This window comes from Suncus etruscus, chromosome 15 (genome assembly GCF_024139225.1).
Source record: "Suncus etruscus isolate mSunEtr1 chromosome 15, mSunEtr1.pri.cur, whole genome shotgun sequence".
NCBI classification, from domain to species: Eukaryota; Metazoa; Chordata; class Mammalia; order Eulipotyphla; family Soricidae; genus Suncus; species Suncus etruscus.
Window position 1 is genome coordinate 75,603,024 of NC_064862.1, and position 12,460 is coordinate 75,615,483.

General features: G+C 42.2%; 1 protein-coding gene across 2 annotated transcripts in view; it reads right to left on the reverse strand.

Annotated features, from left to right (window-relative positions):
• Positions 1-12,460, reverse strand: part of MEPCE (methylphosphate capping enzyme) — a 372,004-nt gene that overhangs the window by 254,330 nt on the left and 105,214 nt on the right. The window lies entirely within an intron of this gene.

The window sequence follows — 12,460 nt, forward strand, 5'->3', positions numbered from 1 at the left end:
TAGAATCACAGTTCAATCCCCTGGCTTCCCATATGGTCCCCCAATCCAGGAGCGAATTTTGAGGCATAGCCAGGAGTAACACCTGTGTGAAACCGGGTGTGGCCCAAAAAGCCAAAAAAAAAAAAATGGGGGGGGGCAGAGAGATAGCACAGCGGTAAGGTATTTGCCTTAGATGCAGGACGGTGGTTCTAATCCCGGCAGCGCATATGGTCCCCCGAGCTTGCCAGGAGCGATTTCTGAGTGTGGAGCCAGGAATAAGCCCTGAGTGCTGCAGGGTGTGACCCAAAAACCAAAAATCAAAAAAAAAAAAAAAAAATTGGGGCCAGCGAGGTGGCACTAAAGGTAAGGTGTCTGCCTTGCAAGCGCTAGCCAAGGAAAGATCCCCCGGCGTCCCATATGGTCCCCCCAAGCCAGGGGCAATTTCTGAGCGCTTAGCCAGGAGTAACCCCTGAGCATCAATCTTTTCAGGTGTGGCCTTAAAAAAAAAACAAAAAGAAAAAGAAAAGAAAAGAAAAGAAAAGAAAAGAAAAGAAAAGAAAAGAAAAGAAAAGAAAAGAAAAGAAAATTGGTATATCTCTAAAGGCAGGATGATGAAAGGTAGGCAGGCAGCAACAAGGTAGTAAGTGCCACAGCAGGTCCAGTGGAGTTTGTTACATGGTGAAAGCCATGCTCTGGGACTTGAGGCAAAAGCTTCAAGGAAGTTAGTCTCTTAGTGCAGTCGTAGGTCGTCCCAGAGCAAGAAAATATTCCCCACGTTATGTAACGCTTCTGGGACCAATGATGATTGTTTTTCTTACTCCATGCTACAGTAACCTGGGAACACTGGGTTCTACAGAAAACCCACAACATAATTATTTAAAAGCACATTAATGACTTTATTAATTAAACAAAAACTTCTGAGAACGATTTTTTTAGAAAAGAAGCCTTTAGCAGAAAATCAAGGAATTTTGCTTAAAAGCTATCACTAATATTACTAACAGTAAGAATTATTTAGCCACAACTTTGGATCAGTTACAAGTAAATGAGTCTCTCATAGAAGAATCTAGGGAAAAGCCTGTAGCACAAAACCTGACAGCAGGAGGAGACACCTGAAGGACTGTGACAGATTTATATGAGTGTCCCTATAATAAGGTAGAAATAGAACAGGTAAAGGAAACAGGATTTCTTCTGTTCCTAAGAAAAATCAAGGCACACGATGGTTATATCTAATACAGGGCAGATGATGGGAACCACCTATAGATAGGACTAGGCTATGGGATCCCTCACTTTATACAAGAGTGTATGATGAGGCTGGTAACAGAGGAGTGGTACATGAAGGAAAAAGAGTGTCTTATTATAAATTGCCCTTTTTAGAAATACTATCAATAGCAATGCCTCTTTAATTTCATCTTACACAGGAACAACAGGATTTACTCAAAAAGCAAATAAAGAAGGCTGTGGAAGGCTTGGACCAAAGCAGTACATGATTGGAGACCTAAACCTGGATCCTCAGACATAGATTTAAAATGGTGGATTTATGACATAGTAAATATAACAAAAATCCTACTCCCAGCTCAGGCTGGGCAGGTTTCTAAAATCAAGCAAAGACTAACTACATTAACCACTAGTCTTAGGTCATCTAGTTAATACAGATACTCCTCGCTTAACGACCTACCAGTTTAGCAACCGCTCGAACTTATGATCATCTCTTCACCATTACAACAGCTCACACTTACGACCATCTCTTCACTGTTACGACTGCTTACACTTACAACCATCTCACCAACAGTACGTGCTAGAACGTGATAGCAGCCCTGCGTCTCAATGTCATTCATGGCTGATGTACACTGTTCTGAGGTCTGGTACTGCTTTTTCCTGGTCAGTATTCACATTTCAGCAGTAAATTATTTTTTTGCAATGCAAAGAAAAAACGTTATAAACAGCTACACCTGTACTGTAATATAGTACAATATACTGTATACAGTCCAGGATCTCTCTTAGGCCCACACAATACAGCACAGTAGTGTGACAATATACAGTACAGATATAGTACATTACAATATGTACAGTACAATGTAATGTTTATAAAGCTTTTTCTTCAAGCATACAAGCTGTGTGTGATCTGGATACCTTATTCTGTAATTAACACAACCCCCACAAGGCTTCAAGGGCTCTCACAAAGTTCTAACTAAGATAAAATCTCAGAGGAAGTCACTACCCAGCCAAACCAAAGATAGTGATCAAGAGAATACAACAACTCATTAGACCTTCAGAATGCACTAGATTAAACTCACTAGGATGTGATCTAATGCAGATCTTAAAATTACTATTAACAGAATTTTTTCAAGAAATAACAGGAGCCATTGGGACATATGCTAAAAAAAGAGATTATACAAATAACCAGGACAACTTGGAAGGGAAACTTAGAAAACTACTATAAACACAGATTCTCCAGAAATTCTATAACATATAGAACAAGCAAATGGCAGGGATGAGGAAGCAGGCTTCAGCAGCAGAGCACATGCCAGCCAGGGGAGGGCCTGAGTCAAGCTCCTGGCACCAAGATTGCCCTGCGGGATGGGGCCCACTGGTTCCAGTCCCAGTGGCCCTCAGGATGGACTGTCAGGCCTGCACTTACCACTGTAAACTGCAGGGATTTCCTCTACCAGCCTCAGAGCACCACGGGGAAGAAATCCCCATTAAAAAAAAGTCAGGGGGCCAAAATGATAGCACGGTGGGAAGAGCATTTGCCTTCATGCAGTCACACAGCTGGATTCAATCTCTGGGATTCCCCCATATGGTCCCCTGAGCCTGCCAGGAGTGATTTCTGAGTGCAGTGTCAGGAGTAACTCCTGACTGCCACTGGATGTGGCCCTCCAAAAAACAAACTAAAACAAAAAGTCAGACTATAAAAATGTAATTTCCTAATGCTAGGAGAGCAGACAAAAATATAACAAAGTATTTTCTATGTGAGAGCCATAAACATTAAATTTCTTATGCCCCATATGCTTTATAACAATTAACTTACTGAATTCTCATACTGAGAAGCACCTAGCACTCAGCACCTAACACCAAGGACCCAGCACCATGGCATCTCTTCAAGCTGTGCTCTCCTAGAAACATATAACTTGCTTGTCTCTATGTCTCTTTGCTTGCCTATTTTATACTGGGCAAACATGTATTCTCTCTTTTACAAACACTTCTTTCTCTCCTGTCACATATTTTTATAATAAGTTTCCATAAAAACTACTCTGCATCACACTCATATAAAAAGTTATAATGAAAACAAAAGTTATAATGAGGGGCCGAAGCAGTGGTGCAAGTGGTAAGACATTTGTCTTATGCACTAGCCTAGGACAGATTTGATCCCCCGATGTTCTGTGTGGTCCCCCAAGCCAGGAGCAATTTCTGGGCGCATAGCCAGGAGTAACCCCTGAGTGTCAATGGGTGTGGCCTCAAAACGAAAACAAAAAAACAAAAGTATTAATGATAAGCCACTAAATGTGATGAGATAGAAAATATTGATCTGGATATTTTACCTTTGGATCCCTAAAAGGAGCTAACTTTTTTCTATTTTCAGAAAAGTGCTTTTTTTTTTTTTTTTCTTTTTTCTGGAATAAGCTATTTAGTTTAGTTTAGTTTAGTTTTTGTTTTATTTTTTTTTGTTTTGTTTTGTTTTTGGGCCACACCCGGTAACACTCAGAGGTTACTCCTGGCTATGCACTCAGAAATCACTCCTGGCTCAAGGGGCCATATGGGATGCCTGGGGGATTGAACTGCGATTTATCTGAGGTCAGCTTGTGCAAGGCAAATGACCTACTGCTTACGCCACTGCTCAGTCACCTCTGGAATAAAGTATTTTAGAAAAAAAACTATATACAGGCATACTTAGTATTGATTCAAGAAACCTAGCAAATTCCAAGTTTAGTAAATAAAAAGAAGTTTGTAGCCAGAAACATTCTATAAAACTGTATATACCCAAAGATAAAAAGAAGAAAGTTAGCAGGAGGCAAAATGGAAAAGAAAAATAGTAGCTACAAATTTGCCACAAATAGCCAAATAGCCAAATGCTCCATAGAGTACAACAGAAAAGGCTTTACTATCTTTGCATGAGGAAGACAAAATCATGTACCCCATCTAAAAGAACACTAGGAAAATCCTCTTTCCTTCCTGGGAGCTGGAATCTTTAGCCAGCAAGGGGAATGGCAGGCCTCTGCCATACCAAAGGCCTTTTTTTAACCAGGTCTAGGAGGGATGCGGGGCTTGGGTTACCCCAGCACCCTTTCACCTCCTTCCTCCGGAACTCCAGGACTACCCCTGGGCCACACACCCAGGGGCCCAGTGAGGTGGGTCCTGGTGAGCAGTTTAAAGGGGACATTTCCTCATTTCCCACCCAGCTCCTAAGGGAGGGTTGGCTGGGGGTGGTGAACTTCCGGGCTTTCAGTTCTTGAAGGATCTCTTTCCTTTCTGGAAGCTGGGAGCTTTAGCCAGCATGGGGAATGGCAGCACAAGAGCACAAAAGGTGCTGGCTTCAGGAAGTCGCAGGCAACTTTCCTTCCTACCCCTGTCCATTCTGAAATCAAGAGGGGAAAAATATGGACAATTATTTGAATATCATTCAGTTTAATCTGTTTGTCATATACAGAATGTCTATGTTGTATACTTTCCTTCTCCACTTGGCTCACCACCCAGAACCTAGTTTTTAGTGCTATTACCCCACATTTAACCATGTTTATCCTCAGTTCTTGGCTCCCCACGAAGCACATTATTATCCCCATTCAAGCTAGTTGCTAACCAGCTACCAAAGTGAAAAAAATAGACTCTCAGGCTGAGAAGAAACCAGTACTCTATTCCTAGTTATCTACTCTCAGCGGCCTCCTGTCCTCCACCTTCCTTCACTCCGTAATGGTGGTTGCTACCATACTAGGTTTCTGATTAGTTCCCACTCAAAGGCATTTCCTAATATGAAACTGCTGGGAGTCATTTTGGAGACTCCAGAAGACCAAATCACAGACCAAAGTGGCATTCAGGATTCAGCACTCTTCTCCTGACTATTTCTAATGACATATAAGGAACATGCATATCTCAGTTGAATATCCTAAATGTATCCTCTTAAGCACTATAACTCTTTTTTTTTTTTTTTGGTTTTTGGGCCACACCCGGTGACGCTCAGGGGTTACTCCTGGCTATGCGCTCAGAAGTCACTCCTGGCTTGGGGGACCATATGGGACGCAGGGGGATCGAACCGCGGTCCATCCTAGGCTAGCACAGGCAAGGCAGGCACCTTACTTCTAGCGCCACCGCCCGGCCTCTATAACTCTTATTAAATATTCCCTTATACAATGACAATTGTGCCCACTGTTTGTTTGTTTGCTTCCTTCCTTCCTTCTTTCCTTCTCTCACTTTCTTTCCTTCCTTCCTTCTTTCTTTCTTTCTTTCCTCCCTTCCTCCCTTCTGTCTTTCCTTCCTCCCTCCTTCCCTCCCTCCTTCCCTCCTTCCCTCCCTCCTTCCCTCCTTTTTTTCTTTTCTTTCTTTCTTTCTTTCTTTCTTTCTTTCTTTCTTTCTTTCTTTCTTTCTTTCTTTCTTTCTTTCTTTCTTTCTCTCTCTCTCTCTTCCCCCTTCCTTCCTTCCTTCCTTCCTTTCTTCCTTCCTTCCTTCCTTCCTTCCTTCCTTCCTTCCTTCCTTCCTTCCTTCCTTCCTTCCTTCCTTCCTTCCTTCCTTCCTTCCTTCCTTCCTTCCTTCCTTCCTTTCTTTCTTTCTTTCTTTCTTTCTTTCTTTCTTTCTTTCTTTCTTTCTTTCTTTTCTTTCTTTCTTTCTTTCTTTCTTTCTTTCAGTTCAATAAGGAATTCTGGTAGAATAGTCTTTTGCTTTAGAATTCATGTTAGAACCAATTAAGGGGATTGTTGGATTTGTTCATTCGGCTCCCCAAAGGCACCAATAATACATTGTGGCATTGTTTCTCTTTTGCAAAGATTCATTAAAATGGAAAAAATGCATATACAAACAAGTTATTATTTAATAGAGATAGGAGCACAAATTTTTATAATGCAATTAGGCCTTATACCCCGAACACTGGCATAATGACTTGGCTCAGGCCTCCAAAGAATGGGCATTGCCCATACACCACTGAACCATTGACCATCTACGGAAATAACCACAATTGTCTACAACATCATCAGGAAGCAAACCTCTACCAGGGAAGACCCTACCGCTACCCTGGCATTGACTTTACTCCAAGGAGTGTTCCCTTAACAACCAGATATTTCAGCAACATGAACAACTTACTTGTAGGGCAGGACACTCCGCATCTAATGGAGAGGTGAAACTAGAGGATGCTCCACATATGACTTCAATGAGACACAGAAACCACACTGAAACCAGAATCTTTCTGGCACAGAAACCAGAATCTACAACTACAAAAACCAGACACTGTGAGAATAAAAATTTCCCTTTAGCATTCCATCTGATTATGATTTAAGAGAGTTCATTTGTTCTTAAGGAAGGAATTCCTTTTTGTTTAAGTGATTTCTTAGCAGTTAGGTTAATTATGCTTTTAGCTTCTGTTCCTGCTTGCTCGTAGGAAATTGTATGATGGAAAATTACAACCCCTCCACATGCGCACAGAACAAGGCGTAGCCGCCTCATAAAGATAAGCAGACCCTCTTCACGGGTCTCCTAGGTATGTCGCAGCCCCATGTGTGTTCCCAGTGATAAGCAAATACCTCTTTCCCGCCACAGCCAAAGCTGTCTGTAACCTCCTCCTAAGCTTGTTAAGGTTTCTCTATATAAACCCTGTTGAAACCTTTGAGGGGGGTCAAACCTCCTCTGCTCATGCATGGAGTATGAGGTTTGGCCTCAGCATGCTGATGTGTGACTTCGTGCTCTAATAAACCCTCCTGCAATTGCATCAAGTCGGTCTCCGAGTCTCCTTGGGTGTCCGCGATTCCTGAGGTTTGAGGAAGGGTCTCTCTTTGTGAGTTCCTTCAACACCAACAACAGCTAATATGTGAAAAAATTTCTTCATGACCATAGAGAATAACTCAGGGATTGGACAACCTGGAACTCAGAGTCAGTCTTATGCCAGAAGACTTCAGGAATAAGGTCTCTTTGTATTTTAGCTAAGGCTTTTTTTCCCTTCATTTTACCCATATTTTGCTGGGCCAATGCAAACAACAACTACCACACTTACCCTGTTATTACTGTATTTTTTAAACTCATCCTTTTTTTTTTTTTTTAAAGAAGAGACTACTAAACTTTCTGCTGGTGCTTCAATCAATTAATTGTGAGTCAATAATTTTCAAAAATATTCTTTCCTTTCTCTTCTATCTCTTTAGTTTTTCTTTCAATTTTCTATTAAAAACATGTTGCTTTTGTTCTCCCTAAAAATGTATTATTATCAGTTAGTCAACTATGTACTGTATTTCTTTAAATAAGTTAAATTTTAAAAATAAATAAGTACTTGGACTGGAGAAATAGCATGGAGGTAAGGCGTTTGCCTTTCATGCAGAAGGTCATCTGTTCGAATCCCTGCGTCCCATATGGTCCCCCATGCTTGCCAGGAGCAATTTCTGAGCATGGAGCCAGAAATAACCCCTGAGCACTGCCGGTGTGACCCCCCAAAAAACACACACAAAAATTAATAAGTACAAAAATAAATAAATGTAATAACACTAGATGTATATAAAAAAAGAACACTAGGAAAATAGATGTGTGCAGACAATATAAGACAGAAGAAAATAAAGACCACAGTGTAAACAGAAAGAAGGAAAGCAAGCTGGCATTTAGGTAAATCCAAACAAAGGTTCAGTTATAAAACAATGTCTAATTTGTGGAATTTCTTCTGTCCAGGTGGTAGCTCCATTGATTCTGACTAAAACTCCAGAAAGATACATCCTATGCCTTGGCCAGAGCGCAAGGAGAGACTCCACCACTGTGCCTTCTGGTGAGTCACCGTCCCTCCCTCCCACATCTTCCCACTGCGGGATCACAACCACAAGGCAGGCACAGGCATAAAATGCTCCAAGACAAACCCTGGTTACGGGTCAGAGGACTAGCCCAGAGAGAGTGCAGGGGAACACAGCTTTGGGTTTGGGTATGACCTGCCCTGTCTCACCAGCAGTTCTGAGCAGTGGCAACCCTGCCCAGTGGAAAGAGAGAGGGTGCCGTTCCCAAGAGAGCTTGTGCCAGGACTCCCTCCACCCCTACCATTATCCCTCTTTTCCTCCTGCCACCCCCAGGAAGTAGCAGTCACATGACTGGCATACCAAGCGAAGAAGAAATGAAAGTCTTGAATTTCTATTTTTTTTATTCTTATTCTTTTTTTTACATACATGATTGTGTTTGGGTTTCAGTCATATAAAGAACACCACCCATCACCAGTGCAACATTCCCATCACCAATGTCCCAAGTCTCCCTCCTCCCCACCCGACCCCCGCCTGTACTCTAAACAGGCTCTCCATTTCCCTCATACATTCTCATTATTAGGACAGTTCACAATGTAGTTATTTATCTAACTAAACTCATCACTCTTTGTGGTGAGCTTCCTGAGGTGAGCTGGAACTTCCAGCTCTTTTCTCTTTTGTGTCTGAAAATTATTATTGCAAGAATGTCTTTCATTTTTCTTAAAACCCATAGATGAGTGAGACCATTCTGCATTTTTCTCTCTCTCTCTCTGACTTATTTCACTCAGCATAATAGATTCCGTGTACATCCATGTATAGGAAAATTTCATGACTTCATCTCTCCTGACAGCTGCATAATATTCCATTGTGTATATGTACCACAATTTCTTTAGCCATTCGTCTGTTGAAGGGCATCTTGGTTGTTTCCAGAGTCTTGCTATGGTAAATAGTGCTGCAATGAATATAGGTGTAAGGAAGGGGTTTTTGTATTGTATTTTTGTGTTCCTAGGGTATATTCCTAGGAGTGGTATAGCTGGATCGTATGGGAGCTCGATTTCCAGTTTTTGGAGGAATCTCCATATCACTTTCCATAAAGGTTGAACTAGACAGCATTCCCACCAGCAGTGGATAAGAGTTCCTTTCTCCCCACATCCCCGCCAACACTGTTTATTCTCATTCTTTGTGATGTGTGCCATTCTCTGTGGTGTGAGGTGGTATCTCATTGTTGTTTTGATTTGCATCTCCCTGATGATTAGTGATGTGGAGCACTTTTTCATGTGTCTTTTGGCCATCTGTATTTCTTCTTTGTCAAAGTGTTTGTTCATTTCTTCTCCCCATTTTTTTTTTATGGGATTAGATGTTTTTTTTTTGTAAAGTTCTGTCAGTGCCTTGTATATTTTGGAGATTAGACCCTTATCTGATGGGTATTGGGTGAATAGTTTCTCCCACTCAGTGGGTGGCTCTTGTATCTTGGGCACTATTTCCTTTGAGGTGCAGAAGCTTCTCAGCTTAATATATTCCCGTCTGTTAATTTCTGCTTTCACTTGCTTGGAGAGTGCAGTTTCTTCCTTGAAGATGCCTTTAGCCTCAATGTCCTGGAGTGTTTTACCTACGTGTTGTTCTATATATCTTATGGTTTTGGGTCTGATATCGAGGTCTTTAATCCATTTGGATTTTACCTTTGTACATGATGTTAGCTGGGGGTCTAAGTTCAATTTTTTGCAAATGGCTACCCAGTTGTGCCAACACCACTTGTTGAAGAGGCTTTCTTTGTTCCATTTAGGATTTTTTGCTCCTTTATCAAAAATTAGGTGATTGTATGTCTGGGGAACATTCTCTGAGTATTCAAGCTTATTCCACTGATCTGAGGGCCTGTCCTTATTCCAATACCATGCTGTTTTGATTAACAATTGCTTTGTAGTAAAGTTTTAAGTTGGGGAAAGTAATTCCTCCCATATTCTTTTTCCCAATGATTGCTTTACTATTCGAAGTTGTTTATTGTTCCAAATAAATTTCAAAAGTGCCTGATCCACTTCTTTGAAGAATGTCATGGGTATCTTTAGGGGGATCGAATTTCTATTTTTTAAGAGGTGGAAGTTGAGGATTGGAGAGGGTCCAGAGTGTGTGCACAGGGCCAGGCTTTGGTACCCAGCACATGATCTTCAGAAACCCCTTGGGTATAGCACTGGAGTTCCCACCACTCCTAGGGAAGCTATTCCCGGTACCCTTCCCCTAAAAAAAGAGGAAGTTGGAGAGAGATAGGCTGTCCAAGAAGTGTCCTAAGATCTCAAATAACTGAAGGCTCTGAGAAGTGATGTGGGTCCCCTTTCCCATCTCAGAAGAGGCTGGGATGTGGGGAGGAGAAAGAGGGGCCTGGAGAGACCTGGACACAGAGCAGCTGTTTTGAAGACAGGAGAGGCACAGAAACCACAGCCCACAAAAGACATGCTGGGAGTTCATGAGGTGAATTTAGCCAATTATCTGCCCAATTATCTGTCAATTATCAACATTCCTGGAGGAGGACCCAGCTTTCAGGATAATCTCAAAACTGACTGAGATGCAACTCAGATTTGCATGTCAAAACATTTGACATACAAAGAGACAGGAAAATCTCAACAGCCCACAAAGGGAAGTGATCTTAGGGGATAGATGATACTTCTGGAGGCTTTAGCAGACTAGAGCTGAGCCATGCCCCATGAAGTAAAGACAACCAGCCCCGAAGTGAATAGCAATGCAGGTTCTTGAGGAAAAGAAAATGACATACAAAAGAGTTAAATGGAATTTTAAGCAAACACAGATGCTAACTGGAAACAAAACTTAAACTGGAAGAGTTAAACTAAATGGGGGTTCGGAGGAGACAGTGACTTAAACAACAGGATCAAAAGAAATGATCCAACTAGGTCAGTAAATATAGGATTTGGTGAGAGGAGCTGGTCTGGAGACACATCCAGGGTGTATAGGGCTTTGCATATGCAGGGCAGGTGTCCTACCAGTTCTACTATCTCTCTGCTCCCTAAAATAGAATTTTAAAAAATCTTGGTGACACATTGACCAATAGTAAAGGTCTAACAGACTGAACTTCTGGGGGGGGGGGAAGAGATTGATGCAGAAGGAAATGCTTGAACAAACAGCTTAAATTAAGTGAAAGACATATATTTTAGGATATGAGTAAAAACTCTGAGAATTGGGGCCAGAGCAGTGGTGCAAACCGTAAGACATCTGCCTTGCCCACACTAACCTAGGAAAGACTATGGTTCAATTCCCCGACGTCCCATATGGTCCTCCAAGCCAAGGGCAATTCTAAGTGCATAGCCAGGAGTAGCCCCTAAGAGTCACTGGGTGTGGCCCAAAAACTAAAACAGCAACAAAAACAACAACAATAACAACAAAACCTCTGACAATTATATCCAGGACCTACGAGACAGTACAATAGTAGAACTAGGTTCAATTCCCAGCATTCCATTTGGTCCCTTGAGCCCCACCAGAAGTGATCCCTGAGCACAGAGCCAGGAGTAATTCCTAGGTTCCAAAACCAAAAGAAAAGAAACAAATCATTCCAACCAGAATAAGAAAATTAATTAATGCATCTATAGTATCCTCAAGAACAACCACAGGAAAACTACACAAGTTCTTGGGGTGTTTGCTTTGCATGTGGACGATCTGGGACAGTCCCTGGTCTGATCCCCAGCATCCCATATGGTCCCCTGAGCCTACCAGGAGTGATTTCTGATCCCACAGTACCACCAGGTGTGGCCCAAGAGAAAAAAAAGAAAGACAAACTACACAAGTTCTCTTCAGAGTCAACAGTGGTAGGACTGTGATCTTTATATAGACAAGAGCTTTTGTAACTGGATCATGGGATGCTTCTATATTTTTAGCATCACCAACTTAGATCTAAATGCCATTCGCACCCTTAGTTTTACTAAGTCCTACAATCACAGCCATGTAAGCATCGTGCAACCTGTTAAACTGTAAGAAGTCACATGACCGGCCACTTTATGTTTCCACAACTAGCCCTACATTCTGGCAGAGGGGACCGAACCCAGATACTAGGAGAGCTTATAAGCATGTGCATGTACACATACCACAACATCTTAGGGACAAGGAACGTAAAGCAAGTCTCTCTCCTTCATGTCTATGAGCTCAGAAGGTCAGAGGTCAGCCTGGTTCCACAATTTTCGGCACCTAGAAGTCAGGCCTGTGCCAGACTCTTCAGAAGCTGGAGCGTAACAAGTGGCATGATGGGGAGGCAGCAGGTGAGGGTCTCAGCCCCAGGAAGGAATGCAGGAAAAGGGCAAAGCAGGAGATCCAGGGGCCTCCAGAGTTCACTGCTGGGCCACTTCTTCCTTCCTGAGTCTCAGTCTTCTCAAACCAAGTACTTTTCAGAGTGGGTGACAGAGTTAAGTACCCCCTTCTGTGCATCTGAGTGGGTGACACAGAAAAGGCTTGGAGAATGACACAGAGCATCCAACATCCCTGTACTGACCTCTATTGCTTTCTGCAATAGACCTTGATGGAGCACTGTATGCCTCACACTATGCTGGGGGACAAGGACCAGAGTTTGGGCTGGCACAAAGGTC